Source organism: Lepidochelys olivacea (genome assembly GCF_965140295.1).
Source record: "Lepidochelys olivacea isolate rLepOli2 genome assembly, chromosome: 3".
NCBI classification, from domain to species: Eukaryota; Metazoa; Chordata; order Testudines; family Cheloniidae; genus Lepidochelys; species Lepidochelys olivacea.
Genome location: NC_140413.1, coordinates 115,881,062 through 115,898,056, shown reverse-complemented (window position 1 = coordinate 115,898,056; position 16,995 = coordinate 115,881,062). Strand labels below are relative to the sequence as shown.

The 16,995-nt window shown below is 42.3% G+C and overlaps 1 protein-coding gene and 1 long non-coding RNA gene across 4 annotated transcripts in view; one reads left to right on the top strand and one right to left on the bottom strand.

The window, feature by feature from the left end:
* ESR1 (estrogen receptor 1) overlaps positions 1–16,995 on the bottom strand; it is a 285,291-nt gene that overhangs the window by 208,410 nt on the left and 59,886 nt on the right. The window lies entirely within an intron of this gene.
* Positions 8,030–16,995, top strand: part of LOC311518274 — a 51,282-nt gene continuing 42,316 nt past the window's right edge. For all 3 annotated transcript variants that reach the window (XR_014710940.1, XR_014710941.1, XR_014710942.1), the window contains exons 1-2: positions 8,030–8,098; positions 15,624–15,740. This is a non-coding gene — a long non-coding RNA (uncharacterized lncRNA). The remainder of the gene's footprint in view (positions 8,099–15,623; positions 15,741–16,995) is intronic.

Here is a 16,995-nt window from a genome sequence, read left to right as displayed (position 1 = left end):
TTAGTGTAGTCCTAATTGTCCAGTGGAAGTAACTGTGTGAGTAAAGACTACTTGAGTTAATAAGGGTTACAGAATCAGCCCCCTAGAAAGTAAAGTCTGATAGAAGGAAGTATTCAAACCCATCAGTGGAAAACAAGTCTGGGGAATCCAAGAGGATACCATAATTAAGTCAGAAGAGATTACAATTCCTCTGAAAATGAAGAATACAGGTAACAAGGAAAGAGACTGCTCTAAGATCTGAGGTTGAAGAAAACCCCTATACTGTTAATAGAAAAGGGGAGAAGCAGTCCAACATAAACAGACAGTAAAGTAAACCTGGCAGAGAGAAAAAAAGACAGCAAAAAGAGCACAATGAAGTTAGGCTAGCCAAAAGAATTAAAGGAACAAAGAGGGTTTTAATAAATATTTAATGGGGAAAGTATTAGAGATAAAATACTCCTAATAACAAATGAGAAAATTAATGATTCAAAAATGGCCGAGATACGAAACTTTTAAAAATCTATCTTTAACAAACAAAAAGTAGTTTGAATAATTAGGAAATGAGGAAGACTACCAAATTAGCTGTTGATAAAGAGTAGGTAAAAAAATCCATGGAAATTTAATCATACACAAATCAACTAGGCCAGATGATGTGAAATTTAGAACCCTGGTTCTGCCTATGCTTATACACATGCGTTACTTACTCATGTGAGTAGCCCCTTTGGAATCTGCTCCACAGACACAAAGCAGAGTTAAAGCTGGCTTATGTACCCAGCTGAAGATTCTCCTTGCAAATCTCCCAATGGCATGTGTAGCCAGCCCTACATCACCCACCCTTGAATTCCCCAGTGTAGAGCACATCAACAGCATGGTTAGGGAAAGAAGTCATTGCAGAAACTCTGGTGATCCCTGGCTGCCAGAACAGCTCTTTGAGGGTCACTGCAGCTGGGAGCAAATAAGAGGAGACCTGAGGTTGCTCTAATTTTCACCAGAGGCTGAACTGATCCTTTGATAGTTCCAGGAACAGAGAACGAGGAATAAATATTGCATACAGCCACGAATTAGGCTTGTGTCATAACACAGTCAGAGAAGGTAGCAAAGGTAAGGTTGTGTAAGCATTTGTGCAAACAATGTAAGTTTGGCATTTCTTCACTTGTGAGTGCTCCTCTCTGTGACCTCAATGATTTCTTTTGACCTGCTTTTTATTTTATTTTTAATTAATTTCCTGGAGTTTTGTTGTATTTTTTTCTGAAGAAAATATTAAAAATAAAAAAAAAACTTTTATTAGTTCTATTGAAACTAGGTGTGTCGCCACTACATTGAAAACGCCATGCGACTTGCACATTTGGACCAGATCCTAACTGGTATAAATGACTTCAATGGAGCTAGGCTGATCCACACCAGCTGAGAATCTGGCCTTTTAAAGTTGCCAGTGGCATCAGATTCCACCTTTTAACATGGAAAATTTATGTGAAATGGGTAAGAGCTTTCCAAGAACCTTGGAGTGCCTACTTCCTTCACTGCGGTCATGCTTAAATGTGAAGTGAAGAATACAGGATTTCCTGTATTCTTACTTAGATACTAAACTAGCTGTGCAGTCATATGCAGTGAAGCACTTTCTTTCAAGCTGTTGAAGGAAGACAGTTGAAAAAAGTACTAATGATCTTTTACAAATGTTCTTGCACAAATTATGATTTTCAAACTCTTTTAACTCATCCAAACCAAAAGCTATATTTCACAGAACACTGAAATGCACCTCTCCTCCCTTACAGCCATTTCCTTGCCAAATTTTCCACTTCTATTTATTTTTAAAATGGAACTGATACACAAACTACTCTACTAGCTTTGAAATTAATGTGCATCACAAAGCCCACAAACAAGGGAATCTATATAATAAGATTCCAGGATTGTCATTCGGTAGGTCACTCTGAAGCCTAATGTATCTGTATAGCTTGGCTGAGGGCTCTTTTTGATCAGAATATCACCAGAGTGACTCATCACTGGATTTTGTAGACTGTTACAGTCCAATTTTTAACCTTTCAACCATTTTGACTTTACACCCGTGCAGTGTACAGCTACCATAAGGCATACCAAGTATGCCATGCCAAGTGCCCTAGACCAGTGTGGTAGCAGAAGTAACTCAACCAATCACCACCCTTATTCTACAGCTAATTTGCATGCAACAGTTTCATAGCTTGCATGCACAGATGGCTGATTACCTGACCCAACTGCCACAGTTTTTCAAAACCATCCACACAACAACACAACCAACCTGAAACACACATAGCCCCCCACAGCAGCACATACCCCTCATTCACCATCAACACAAGTCTTTCAGTGTAACCTGACGGAAACAGCTACAAGCATGGTGGAGAGCCCTTTTTGTTCAGAATGACACAAGGTTCAGTCATCTCTGGGCCCTGTAAGAACCAGGTGGAATGTTGTAGTCCACAGCTTCTGTGGCGGTTGGAATGTGACAGTGGATCAGAGAAAGTGAGAGTAACAGCTGTGTGGGATAACAAAGAAGTATTTGTGCCTCCAGTCAGGGGCAAGTCCCATGACCAAACTTTGGGGAACACGTTCAAACAGCAACATTTTTCACTGCAACACAGCACATGGAAACAAGACCCCCAAAATACTACTTACCTATCTGGCTTTACTGCCGTTCCATATGATTGCCTGTTCACTAACACATGCAGCTTTGTGTTGTGTTAGCGGGTTTACCATGTTTTGTGAGTGTGTTTCCTGGTGTGAAGGCCCACCGCTAGTACTGGAATAATCTGATTCTAAGCCATACAGGATTAGGCACAAGTGAAAATGGTTCCCACATGCTCTGGTATACAGTGGTACCGTATACCAAAGCATGGTATACAGTGGTACCCCTCAAAGTTTTGACCACACACAATGCCAGGAAAGAAGGCTACCCTTACCGGCCCCAGAGAGGATAAAAGAAGGAGAACATAAAGTGAAAATTAATTGAATATAGATGATGACTCCCTTGACCCAACTACAACATCCATGCCACGGCAACAGCTTTCAGCTACTGGTTCTAAAATAAAGCTGCCATATGACACAGAAGTGGCCATAGCTATTTTGCTAGCCAGGTGAAAAACATTTTCAGCACTGCACCACCAGTGCGGGGGGGGAGCCAGCAAATCAGACTGGAAGGAGAAAAAAGAGCACAATTACATAGCAACTTCCCTGCTCCTCCACCCCTAGAACCAGCCCTGACTTTGCACATATAATTATCTATCAGGCAAGCTTGGCTGACGTGACACAGCTAACAGGTGAGTGCTACAATGCCTATGCAAAATAACAGGTAACCACGAGGCTACTGGTGGATAGTATACTTGCCCTCACTAAAGTGTACTGCAGTACACAGTAATACAGATAAATATATTCATCTGTGAATTGCTCTCAATAACCTTGTAACTTGCCCAACACACCTCCTAGGTTTTCAGCCTTCCTATTTCCCAAAGCCACACACAGCCTCTAGCTATGCAATTCCTCCACCCAATTTCCATCTGATAAAGTTAATAATATAATAATATTAACTTACATTTATACATCAGCTTTCATAAATGTTCTGAAAGTTATTTCTAAATATTAAATAAGCCTCACTACACCTCTGTGACATAGGCAAGCATTATTATGCCCTCTATACAGCCACAAAGAAATTATATGGCTTGTCCAAGGTTCTCCTAAAACAAATTGGTAGCAGAGCGGGGACAGCTAGAACAAGGTATCATGGCTTCTAGTCCCTTCATCTACCCACTACACAATGCTCCCTCCTTAGATGTCATTCACCAGGAAATTACATAGCATTATAAGGCTCACCTTTGTGGATCTGTATCTCTAATAATATTAATTAAAACCAGGAAATAAAAAGTTAAGGGAATGCAAATTTAAACCGCTGAAAACCAGGAAATACAGAGTTAAGGTACATGCCACCCCCACATCATAAATGTAACTATCCACTGAAGCTGGAAATAGCCACTGAGGATGGTTCAATAAGGTTCACGCCATAATAAGAAGACATGAGTACCTGGGGAAGGCACTGTTGTGTATATTGTGTTGTGTTCCAGATTTGAATTCCAGCATTTATCTGCATGTATTCCAGCTGCATTCACTGTGTTAAGGTGGTGGAGGAATTAGTTGGAGCAGATTGGACAAGCTGTCACTGTGATATGAAGAGACATGTATGAGTACCATGAAGATTCAAGTCGGGCTCATTTCAGCACTGAGTTCTGTAGGTTGCATCAATAGTGGTGCAAGGTAGCCTTCTTGTCTTGGAGATTGGTTTCTGGAGTTTAGTGATAGGTAAGAGAGGGCAATGTCTTAGGAGGAATCCTCTGAGCAAGCGTGAAAGGGTTGTAATATTTAGCAAGCGGGAGGTGGTTTGTGTGGAGCAGGTTCAGTGTTTGAGTGTAGGCTAGGTATTGGTAGCTCCTGTTCCCTACACTGTACCTAAACCCAAGTTTTGTCTTAGCAAAGAGAAGATGTTAGACTTGGTCCTACAGTGCTCATATGCTCTGTACTCTAAGTGTTCTGTTGCAAGAGAAGAGTATTAGTATATGTGTCCTCAGTGTGTTAGAGCATCACTCAAAGAGGGCAGAGTTAAGGTTATGTTGTGAGCATGGCATGTTCCCTAACTCTCTATCTCTTGGTTTTCAGAGGTTTAAGTGTGTATTACTTTAACTCTTCCATTCCTTGTTTTCAGAGGTTTAAGTGTGTATTACTTTAACTCTTCCGTTCCTTGTTTTCAGAGGTTTAAGTTCAGCTGAACTTGATGTCATGAGCCACCGTTTGGCAACCTTAACTCTGCTTTCATTTAGTCACTCTCAGTTCCATTGCTCAAGAAAGGGTTAAGAGTATGAGTCATGATTACATTACCCTAACTGCTGACTGAAGTCTTTAATTTTCCCTTTATTTAATTACTGCTAATATCCTTAATAACAAAATCAGAGTCTGCATAAGGATTTTGGAGCACTTTAAAATCTCACTTTTAAAAGAAAAATTTTGGTGTCAGGGCAAATCTTCCAAAAGGACCCCCTGCCCAATGTAGGCAAATCACAAGCAATGTACACAATACACATTCTTGGAAATCTACCAAGAGTTAGGGCTCAAACTCACAGTGCATGGGGGCAGCTCAAATTCAACAACCACAGCATATTACTTTAAGCCATCCACTTACTGTGACAAACTGCCTGGAAACTTTCTTCTGCCAACAGAGCCCTAGTCTTGCTGCTTGTCTGAGTCTTCCCCATTGCAGGCAAGTGCTCTAACCACTGAGTTATAAGGTGGGCCCCACCACAACCATCTCCTCCTCCAGTCAGATTTTACATGGGACCTGATCTGATAGGAAGTTTTCAAGCACACCTATTGGACTGAGCCCCACATGCCACCTATGTACCCAAATGCCTGTCTTCCCACAGTTTGTGAATCACTCTGAGGCTTAAGGAGATAGGTGGCCAGATGCCTAGAAGGAATCAGTAGTGTACATGCCCAGAGGCAGAAACATAGGCACCGAGGTAACTTTTACCCTGAAAACATAGGTGCTGAGTGAGTTTGAACACTTACAATGTTCCCCAGGAGTTTTGTGGATCACAATGGAGCCTAAAACTGGGACTTAAACACCTAAACTCGAGACTTAGGTGCCTATGAGTGGGATTTAGGCACTTAAGTAACTTTGTGGATCCCACCCATTGTTTCTAAATGGATAGCCTAGTAAGCACTGACGGCACAAATATATTTATTTGTGCACAAATAACCAATTTCATATGAATAAAAATCACTGCTCCCCCAAAATTTGTACACATAAAAAAATAGGGTTTCAGGTGGTCACAGTAAAGCAAAATGAAAAATGGGTACAAATTTAATTTTGAATGACATTTGTAAATATGTTCACAGATATATTTTCCCACTATTTGCTTAGCTCTACCCTTGAGAGCTCAGTCATCTATTACTGTTGCCTGAATTGAAGCAGCATGTTACTAGGTTTCACATTTCTGCCAGTCTGGATGAGGAAAATAGAAATTAACTCTCCCATATGAGACTATGAAAGAGCCCAAGTGCTTCTTTAAGTCTTTTTTACATATGAGGAGGCCAGTAAATACAGTAAAAGCTGTGTTATTCGGCTCTGTACCAACCGGAAAGCTCTCTAAACCAGCATGTCTAATCTTAATAGAAAGCCCGGTTTGTAGTCCGGTTGGTGCGGGGCTGGCAGACTCCCTACCTGGCTCCACATGGCTCCCCGAAAGCGGCAACATGTTCCTGCTGCTCCTAGGCGGAGGAAAGTCCATGAGGGGTTCGTAGTGCAGGAGGGGGTGTGGGGCTGGGGCACAGGAGGGGATGCAGGGCGTGGGCTCTGGGAGGGAGTTTGGGTGTGGGAGGGGGCTTGGGGCAGGGGTGCAGGAGGGGTTTTGAGGTGCCAGATCTGGGCGGTGCTTACCTCAGGCAGCTCCTTGCAAGCAGCGACCTGTCCCTACTGCTCCTAGGCGGAGGCGTGGCTAGGTGGCTCTGCTCGCTGCCTCCACCCACAGGCGCTGCCCCTGCAGCTCCTATTGCCCATGGTTCCCGGCCAGTGGGAGTTGCGGACCCAGTACTCGGGATAGGGCCAACGCACAGAGCCACCTAACCACACCTCCACCTAGGAACAGCAGGGACAGGTTGCTGCCTTTTGGGAGCTGCCCAAGGTGAGCACCCCCCAGATCCAGCACCCCGAAATCCCTCCCATGCCCCAACCCCCTGCTCTGAGCCCCCTCCTGCACCCAAACTCCCTTCCTCTTAGTTAACCGGAATTTTTCACTTACCAGCACCCCGCATTCCTCCAACATGCCAGATAAAAAAGCTTTTACTGTAATTGGGTTATTGGAATAAAGAAATCTGAAGAGAAGTAGGGCACCAGGAAATCCATGGAGGCATTTGTTAGGGAGGAAGCTTGGCTCAGTTATTAATACACACAGCTGGGAGTCTGAAAAGCTGGACTTTACTCCTAACTCTATCTACCACAAACTTGCTGAGTCACCTTGAGCAAGTCTTTCAGCTTCTTTGGGTATGTGTAGACTAGAGCCTGTGGCCTGGTTGTAACCTAAATTTGCCAATTAACTAGAACACCTTTGTAAATACTGATCTACGCTCTCCACAAAACTTTGTGTCATGGAACACATCAGTGCAGTGTTTACGTTACGATGTACAATGGTAATGGTCCAATGTACGATGTACAATTGGCAATCAATTACCTCAAGTTACAATGGGACCACAACTCGAGTTAATCAGTTAAGTAGACTTACAACAGGACCAAAATATCTAGTCTACACATACCCTTTGATTCAATTTCCACTTGTGTGAAGTGGAGATAAGAATACCCGTCTCACCTGTTTGTTGTAAAGCTTAATTCATTCATATTTACAAAGTGTATAGAGCTCTTTAGATGGAAGACAATATAGAAGTGTTAATTATTATTATTATAATAAATTATTAGAAGCTTGCATTAACTAGCCAAGCATAACAACGTTCAGCAGACAAAAGACGAATCCCTCTGGCATCCATTTTTAATCAGGATTTTATGACGAAGAACATCACTAACATTACAGATGACTCTGAAAAAATGCAAATGAGCCTGTCACTCTAACCTCATTAAGGGATTGATCTTGATCTCATTGAACTCCATCATAGTTTTGCTGCTGACTTAAATGGGAGCTTTGTCAGGACCTAAAAATCAAAATGCAGATCAGGAAACTACTAAAAAAAGCAGGTGACTTTGTTTATTGGCCAATTCAGTTTACACAAGAGTAAGAAAAGAAATGGAATACACTCAAGAAAGGAGCAGAAAGGAAGGATCTGGCATAGGAACAGATGTAACATGCTGTCATAAATATAAAGGGAAGGGTAAACCCCTTTGAAATCCCTCCTGGCCAGGGGAAAGCTCCTCTCACCTGTAAAGGGTTAAGAAGCTAAAGGTAACCTCGCTGGCACCTGACCAAAATGACCAATGAGGAGACAAGATACTTTCAAAAGCTGGGAGGAGGGAGAGAAACAAAGGGTCTGGTCTGTCGGTAGTCTGTCTGTATGCTGCGCTTGCCAGGGACAGAACAGGAATGGAGTCTTAGAACTTTTAGTAAGTAATCTAGCTAGGTATGTGTTAGATTATGATTTCTTTAAATGGCTGAGAAAAGAATTGTGCTGAATAGAATAACTATTTCTGTCTGTGTATCTTTTTTGTAACTTAAGGTTTTGCCTAGAGGGGTTCTCTATGTTTTTGAATCTAATTACCCTGTAAGATATATACCATCCTGATTTTACAGGGGGGATTTCTTTATTTCTATTTACTTCTATTTTTTATTAAAAGTCTTCTTGTAAAACACTGAATGCTTTTTCATTGTTCTCAGATCCAAGGGTTTGGGTTTGTGCTCACCTATGCAAATTGGTGAGGCTTTTTATCCAACATTTCCCAGGGAAGGGGGGGTGCAAGTGTTGGGAGGATTGTTCATGGTTCTTAAGATCCAAGGGTCTGGGTCTGTAGTCACCTAGACAAATTGGTGAGGCTTTTTACCAAACCTTGTCCAGGAAGTGGGGTGCAAGGTTTTGGGAAGTATTTTGGGGGGAAGGACGCGTCCAAACAGCTCTTCCCCAGTAACCAGTATTAGTTTGGTGGTGGTAGCGGCCATTCCAAGGATAACGGGGGTAATATTTTGTACCTTGGGGAAGTTTTGACCTAAGCTGGTAAAGATAAGCTTAGGAGGTTTTTCATGCAGGTCCCCACATCTGTACCCTAGAGTTCAGAGTGGGGGAGGAACCTTGACACATGCACTCACTGTAAACACAAACACAATCAAAAGATTATTGCTCAGCATGAAACAAAAGACACAGAAAATGCAACTAACTGGAACACATTGAGGTGATGCACTAATATGGTGACGTAAATAGTGGTCAGAGGCACAGAGTAGGAATTTGGAGCATTGATTTTAGGACTGATTACGTGTGAAGAGAACAGTAATATATGGCAAGTAGCAGTACAACTATATGTCAGAAGAGCGGATTTTAAGATCAATGTAGATGAAGATACCATTACAGTATCCCAGAAACCATTTCAGTATATAGCACGGCAGACATTGCTGGAGCCTGTGATAGCCAATGTATACATCCCAAAAGGGAAATTACGTTTGGGCTATTAATTTTTACTTTCTAGTAACAAACAACAATCTACTGTTTAAAATGCAGTCTGTAAAATGGGCCTCCTGTACCCAGTAGAGGAAGTAAACCTAGAGGTCCAAGAACACTGGTCTTAAGGTTCAGCTAGTTTAAACTAAAATGAAAGATCTTCTTCCTATAGATCGATCTACTTCCGATAGATTTGATACACCACATTGTGTGTCCTCTTCAAATGCTTCCAAAAGAGAAAGCAATCATTAATCAGAATAAAAAATATAAACTTCAAACAGGAAATTAGTGAACCAATGAGTGTATGCCAATAACCCTAGAAGCAAAAAAGAATGGGAGAATAAAAATTTGAGCAGACCTTAAGCTGTTGAATGAGGCAGTGAAACGAGAAAGATTTATGCTTCCTACATTAGATTAATTTTGCTCCTAAATTAGCTGGAGCTTGTGTTTTCTCTTCACTGGGTTTTAGCTACCTCTGCACAATGACAGTGTCAAAATCACATTTATAACCCCATTTGGAAGAGTCTGTTTTCAGAAAACTTCATTTGGAATTGCCTCTTTAATTGAATCATCTAGAAATAATGTATGAGCTCCAACATGCTCATTAGTAATAATGGCTGTCTATGCCAAGGGGGACAGTGTGGATTAGTGAGAAATAGGTTGGAAGAGCTTGAAAGAGAGGAGTAATCTATTGGTGAAAACACACAGAAGTACAGAAATTAAAAAAAAAAAGCAAGCACAAGGACAACAGCGAAAAACTTAAAGTATGACCAGTTGTTTAACTGGTAGGAAATTCAGAGATCCCACACCAGCGGGGCATCACCTAGGAAACATTCTCCCCATTCTCTCCAGTGTCAGTTAAAATGGACTTTACTGAGACATTCTCTTGCCGATGCCAATAAACCCACCTATCCTAGGGATTGACCCTAGATGAAACATAGGAAGACCCTTCCCTCCAGCTTCTCTGTGTGTGAGACTCTTAGGGTATGTCTACACTGCAGATAAAAACGTGTGACTGGCCTGGGTCAGTTGCCTGGGACTCGTGCGGCTCAGGCCAAGGGGCTGATTAATTGTGGTGCAGACATTTGGGCTCAGGCTGAAACCCGAGCCCTGGTCCAAATGTTTACACCACAATTAAACAGCCTGAGCCCTGCAAGCCCTGGGCCAGCCATGGGTGTCTAACTGCAGTATAGACATACCCTCGGGGACAGTCATAGCCCCAGTTGTACTGCCCCAACCACAGGCCCTTCAATTCACTACTCCCACCTTCAGTCAAGTCCTGAGCCCTTTTCTGGAGGGAACCCTCCTTCAAGAAGCATGAAGAAAAGTTAATGTAAAAATCTTAAAAGTCTGCTGGTTACTTCCAGGTGAATGTTACCAGGAGCAAGGATTTTAACAAAAACACCACACTTTTAAATCCAATGAAATGGGCCACAGCAGTTTCCCAAACAGTAAAACAAATCCCACCTCAAATAGTTGAGCTTCGAAAGCCCAGCTAAACACAGTCCTGCTATAGTAACCCATTTCCACAGCTACAGGTGACATAGGTAGCCCAAAGTGACCCATGGTCACAATGACCATTCTTGCACCCAGAAAGACGGAGAAGGTACATACTTCATGTTTGAAAACAATGCTGAACACTGTGATTAAAACTAAAGGAGGGCAAGTGCCAAGTTAAAAAAAAAAAAGTGAAATCAGGGGCATAACAGTAGTTGTATGGGCCCTCAAGCACAAATTCAAATTGAGCACCCAACTTTGAATACACCCTTCTCACATTCTTTTCCTTTTGGTTTACTTATTATTGGTATTTATATTATGTTCATTGCCATGGTATCTGAGTGTCATCCAAAGTGACCACCCAAACCATGCCACCCCCTTCCCACTTCCTGGTGGTTCTGCCCTCCAGTCCTCTTTCTCACCACAAAGTCCCTGGTGACTTTGCCCTTCTCCTCACTTCCTTCCCGAAGTCCTTTGTACTTTGGTCCCGCTCCTCAACACGGAGTCTCTGCCTCACGCTAAAGTAGTGATTGGCAAAAGAAGCTGCCATCATCTGCTACCTTCCTGGACAGATGGCTGCCTGCTGATTTAGGAGTTTCTGAGGGAGCTGGGGATAGGAGAGGGAATGGTCACACAGACGTACCTGCTCCCTGACAAGTGAGAATTAACTGACTTAATAAAATGGGTTGGTGAGATGCCTATAACAAGTTATTAGCCACTTCTGCCATTTCATGGTAGCAAATGGAGCTTCCTACAGTAAAAGAGGCACTTTTCCTCAAGTCTGCTGGTTCTCTGCAGGGTGACCCCATTGCTTAGAGTCTGTATCTTACTCCTGAGACTCTGCAGATTCCCCTGGAATCATGAGCCCCCAGGCACTGTTGCAGTATGATTTATCCCCATGAGGGAAGCTCAGAATTTTGGACATATGGGCCAAAATGCAATTGAGCCCCAGAAGATAAAATGCAACTCAGTTCAAATCAAAGACATCTAAGAAATCCTATCCCTCGGAACATCGTAGTTATACTAAGTATTTGGAATGGTTAACTATTTGAAGACATTACTCCCAAACATGACATCAGAGATCCAATTAATGCAGGACAAACAGACATCATTTGTGTGTTCAGATGTGCTGGGCAATGGGCTTCCAATTATGTAAAAACCTGTATCACCCGTGCCAATGCTAAGACCCACAGCCAGACAGGCATTGCAAGCAGTTCTGGTACTGTCATTTTAGTTCCTGGGGGGAAAGGTGTTACTTCACCTAGGATTAAGATCACTTTTTCTACAGTTTGCCAAGACGGAGGGGGAAATTTGTCTTATTTTATTTCTATATTTAAAATTAACTTTTGCATTAATTCAAATGTGGGATCAGTAAAAGAGTTAAATGTAAATCAAGTTACCTTTCAACAATGTGTTTCTAGTTCCTCTCTTCATAGTGCTTTTTCTGAAGTTGTTTGTGTGAGAAGCAGACTTTCCCCATACCCCTCAGTCCCTTCGCCAGTTTCTTCTTTGTATGGAGAAATCATAATCTATTGTGAACTCTGTCATTGTAAAATCCCAGCCATTCCCAAAGCAGCAGTTTGATGTCACTAACAGGAAACAATGAGTTCTAAGAACGAGTAGGAAGGAAAAGAGGTCATTTTACAGGGAAAAGCCCCAGGTTGGATAACATATGGATAACCACTTGACCAGCCTGGCACAAACAAGTGAATGGAGACTTGCTGTCCCTAAGAATATGCTAGTAGCTAGGGATTAAAAGTAAGGGGGAGTGTGTGAAAGCAAAATTCCCCTCTTCCTGGCTACAACAGTGGGAGATTTCTGCTTCCTCTCCCTCTCCTGAAGTGAGAGAGCGCCCCTTCCTCCTGCCTCTTCAGTGGCTGAAGAAATAAAGATTCCTCAGCTGGGAGGTTTTAAAGTGCGAAGATTAGAAGGATCTGGTGCCTGACTGAGGACCAGGGGACAGAGAAGGAAAGAAAGACAGCCTGCTACTCTCAGTTCTCCCCTACATGGACAAAGGAAGACCGTGGCAGTGGCTCCCCGCTTCTGTGCGAAATCAAGGGGAAACATAATCCTGTTAGTGCCCTCTCCCCTTCTGGCACTCTCCAGTAGCATGTAGGAGTGAGCAAAGGGTAAAAGCTAAAGGTGTTTGGAACACAAAGGATGTTCTCTACACAATGCACTTTTGTAGGCCACACACCCCAGCTTTCTTTGGATGACAATGGACTTTGGCAGGAACAACAGACTCCTTTCCAATTCATTTATTTCCTTTTCCCTGTTGTCTTTCCTTTGCCATGTCCCATCACTAGGTGATTCAATGTCATTCCGTCATGTTGTCAACATCCATGACAACACAAAACCACCAGCATGGGTGAGCTCCCCCTCAAATTTTGATCTACTTTAATCACTGCTTTAAAAGTATCAATAAAAGCATGAGATTATTGTTAGGGACTCTCACACGGGTAAATAACAGTTGTAACATTATAGGACTGCACTCTGGCTTTCCTCCTGAAAGGAGCACTGGAGGAAGGATCAAAGCTCCAGAAGCCAAGCAGAGATTCCTTGCGACTTTCTGCCACTGTACAGAAGAAGAAAGCAGAGAGGCTAAGGTGGAGTGGCACACCTTACAGTTTCATCAAAAATAAGTATACCCTTCCCACTGTGCCTGCAGCTGGATGCCAGCTGGTGTACAGGGAAGGCAGGGCCGTGGCCACCTCCCCAATTTACTGCTGAGCACACTATCCAGTTCCTTTGTAGTGTTCATGGAATTCTAGTGAAAACATTCTGCCAGGGTACTGTACAGTGTCAATAGCAAAGGAGAAGAGGCTCCATGTGCCCTTTTCCCACCTGTATACTTGAGTAGGACTAGCTAGAATTTAGTCTATAGATTGCAGCTCACCACTTTTGGATGTTCATCTGTAAGTGTAATGTGCATATTCACAAAATATTTATGCAAAGTGTGTTAAACACAATTGTTCATGGGTCACCACTAAGAAACCTGATAATTCAATTAATAGCTGTTGTTCATTCATCAGTAATTATACAAATGGAATATTCCTATTTTGTCACATATTATATCCTCACCACTTAATTCATTCTATAAGACCTGTTCTTTCAAGAGCACTATAATTTACTCAAATGCAAAACTCATTTAATTACATTATAGGGGAGCTGGACGAGCCACTTATTATTATAAGACTCAGTTTTCAGTTGCTTATAACTTGGCCAAATTTTAACCATTTGGGCTGAAATTTTCCATGAAGGGTATCTGCCTTGGGCTGATTTTTGTTTAAATGGAAAACCTCAGCAAAAAAGTTCAGCTATTTCTGAGAACAAATTGGGGGGAAGAAACATGTCATTTTGCCCATGGTAAGAAAATTCCTATTTTAACAGCTCTAGCATCCCTATGCTTTAGAGAAATTTGGCAGGGGAGTGGCCTTTGTATTGGGGATGTGCCTTGTGCTATTCCTTTGAAAATCCACCCAAATTTGGCCAAGTTATAAGCCTTTGAAAAAAAAATCACAGTTCACACGTGCTCAGTAGAGGCTTCTTAGACTTTAGCAACTAAAATCTCTGATGATTCCATCCTCCCTGATCATGCTTGAGCCTCTCTCAGCTTCCAGTGTGACTGGATTGCACATGCACCCTCTCTACAGACTGAATGAGCATGCTCGAGCCCACAGCTACATGAACGAAGCTGGACTTTCCCCTGTGATGGCTACTCCCAGCTATTCCAGACCAGGGCTGCTGTGGACTAGAGCTTAGCACTGGAACTGAGATAAAGGAGCCTCTTCTTCCTGTCCCCTGAATGCGGTGGGCAGAGTGGGGGGCCCAGGAAGTGGCCCAGGAAGCATAGAGGAGTAGGGAAGAGACCAGACTGGGACAGGGACTGTTTGGAGGAGACAGGATGAAAGCATCAAGCTTGGGGAAAATGGGCACAAAAGTGTGTGCCCACTAGATCACTCTCCCCTCCACAGCCTAGAATGGAAACCTAGATTCCTGAGTCTCACCATTCCTCTGCTATCAGCAAATCTTTGTGAAACCCACTGGCAAAGTGTGTGTCTCATTCCCATCTGGTGCTGGCCTGCATAGAGGATAAACTACTACTGCCATGAGTTATTCCATTAGCTCAAGTGCCAGAGGTCTATGCAGTGAATTTAATGTTCCAACCCTGCCGATGAACCATATGGATGTCGGTATGATGCTACATGATGGAATGTCTGTTTTTTTTAATATAGGAAACTATACACAAAAATCCTATTTTAAAAGAACATTATTAAAGTTACAAAGCCAAACATTCATAATTTAGGAAATGCCAGAACTAAGGTTGCTTGTGCAAACTTATAGATTCAAAGGCTAGAAGGGACCATTGTAATTGGCTAGATTGACTTCCCGCATAACACATACCACAGAACTTCCCTGAATTAATTTCTATCTGACCTACAGCATATCTTTTAGGAAAACATTCCATTTTTATTTTAAAATTGCCAGTGATGGAGGATCCACCACAGGCTGAGATAAATTGTTCCAATGATTAATTATCCTCACTGTTAAAATTTTGTACTTTATTTCTAATCTTTTGTCTAGCCTCAACTTCCAGCTCTTGGATCTTGCTATATCTTTCCCTGCTACAGTGAAGAACCCCCATTATCGAAGTTTTGTTCCCCACATAGGTACTTAGAGACTGTGATCAAGTAACCCCTTAACTTTGTCTTTGTTAAACTTAACAGATTGAGCTCCTGGAGTCTATCACTATAAGTCATGTATTCCAAACCTTCAGTCATTCTTGTGGCTCTTCTCTGAACACTCTCCCATTTATCAACATCCTCTGGTATTGTGAACACCAGAACTGGAACAGTATTCCAGTAGTGGTTGCACACGTGCCAAATATAGAAGTAATTTAATCTCTTGATACTCCTTAATTCAGCCCCTTTGTGCATATGCATTACAGTCTTTCATTACATGATCACATATTATTTTTTCCACAGGACCCCAGCCTCATTCAGTGCACCGGATTGACCTGCTCTGGGAATGAATCAAGATTGTGTACTAAAAGAGGCTGGTGTCTCTTTGACTCCTGCCTCATCTGTTTCACAAATTAGAAGGTATGTAGAGAATGAGGCAGCAAATTGCAGGAAGAGAAAGGAGGGTCTCATGGTCAAGAAAAATCAAAGCTGCCCTGGAAAATTAGATTCTATACCTGCCTCTGTCACAGAGTTCCTGTGAGATGCCAGATGAGTTACTTAAATGAAATTTTTCACGTGTTAACTAATTGCGTGTTCCTTGTTTTTTGTGTGCCCAATCTGAGACCGTGGCATCTGATTTGCAGAAGTGCTGAGTGCTCACAGCTGCAACCAATATTAGAGCCCTGCGCGGATACAAAATTTATATCCACTGATGCGGATATCTGCAGATATAAATAGGTATCTGCAGAGCTGCAGGGCTCTAGTGGAAACCGAAGCAGCAAAAGCAGCAGCCTGGAGGGCCGCCACTCCCAGGAGCCAGCACCCCGCACTGACAGCTCCCACCCTCAGCCCCATCCACTGGGGCAGGTACCAGGCTCATCGGCAGCTGTCCCTGGTCATGTTAGTGCAATGGGTAGGGCTGGGGCTGGGGGCAGTACAGCCATGCTGGAGGAGCTGCCAGTGCAGGGCACTGGCTCATGGGAGTGGCAGCCCAGCAGGCTGCTGCTTTCGCAACTGCGGTTCCCGGAAGAGCCCTGCAGCGCTGCAGATACCGATTCATATCTATGTATACTTTTAATGCAATTTAATGTCATATCAATTTAATGCACACTTTATGCAATTTGATTTCTTATTAATCTCGTTTCATATCAATTTGATTTCATATTTTAACATAGATTGAGAAAACATATTGTTTTCCAGGTAACATGCGAGAATTTGTGCCAGTAGACATTGTTAACACAATAGGAATTGTTGTGATATTTACCAATATGTAGGTGTAAATATTTTTGTAAAAATCCATTCCTTATTGTCACACAAAGCCACAGAAAATAAATATTGGGAGATAAGAGGAAGGTAAGCAGTGTTTAAGGGATCATAGCCATAGTAAAGCCACTACTCTTTCTGCCTGTGTTTTGGGAACATTTTCAAAACTTCTTCTTGACTATCAGTGGTAAAACATCAACAAACACCAGGAATTCTTCATTTCAGCACATGCTGTTTAGTTTCCCTTTGCTCTCCCAGGGTAAATCAAGAGAAAAAATATCTTTTCAACATGAAATGCAAAGATGTGAAGAGATTCAATTCCTCAGAAAAGTGCTGCATTCATACTATGTGCAGATGCACATGATTACTGATAATTGAAGATACTTGCTTTTAGCAAATCCGGTAGATAGTA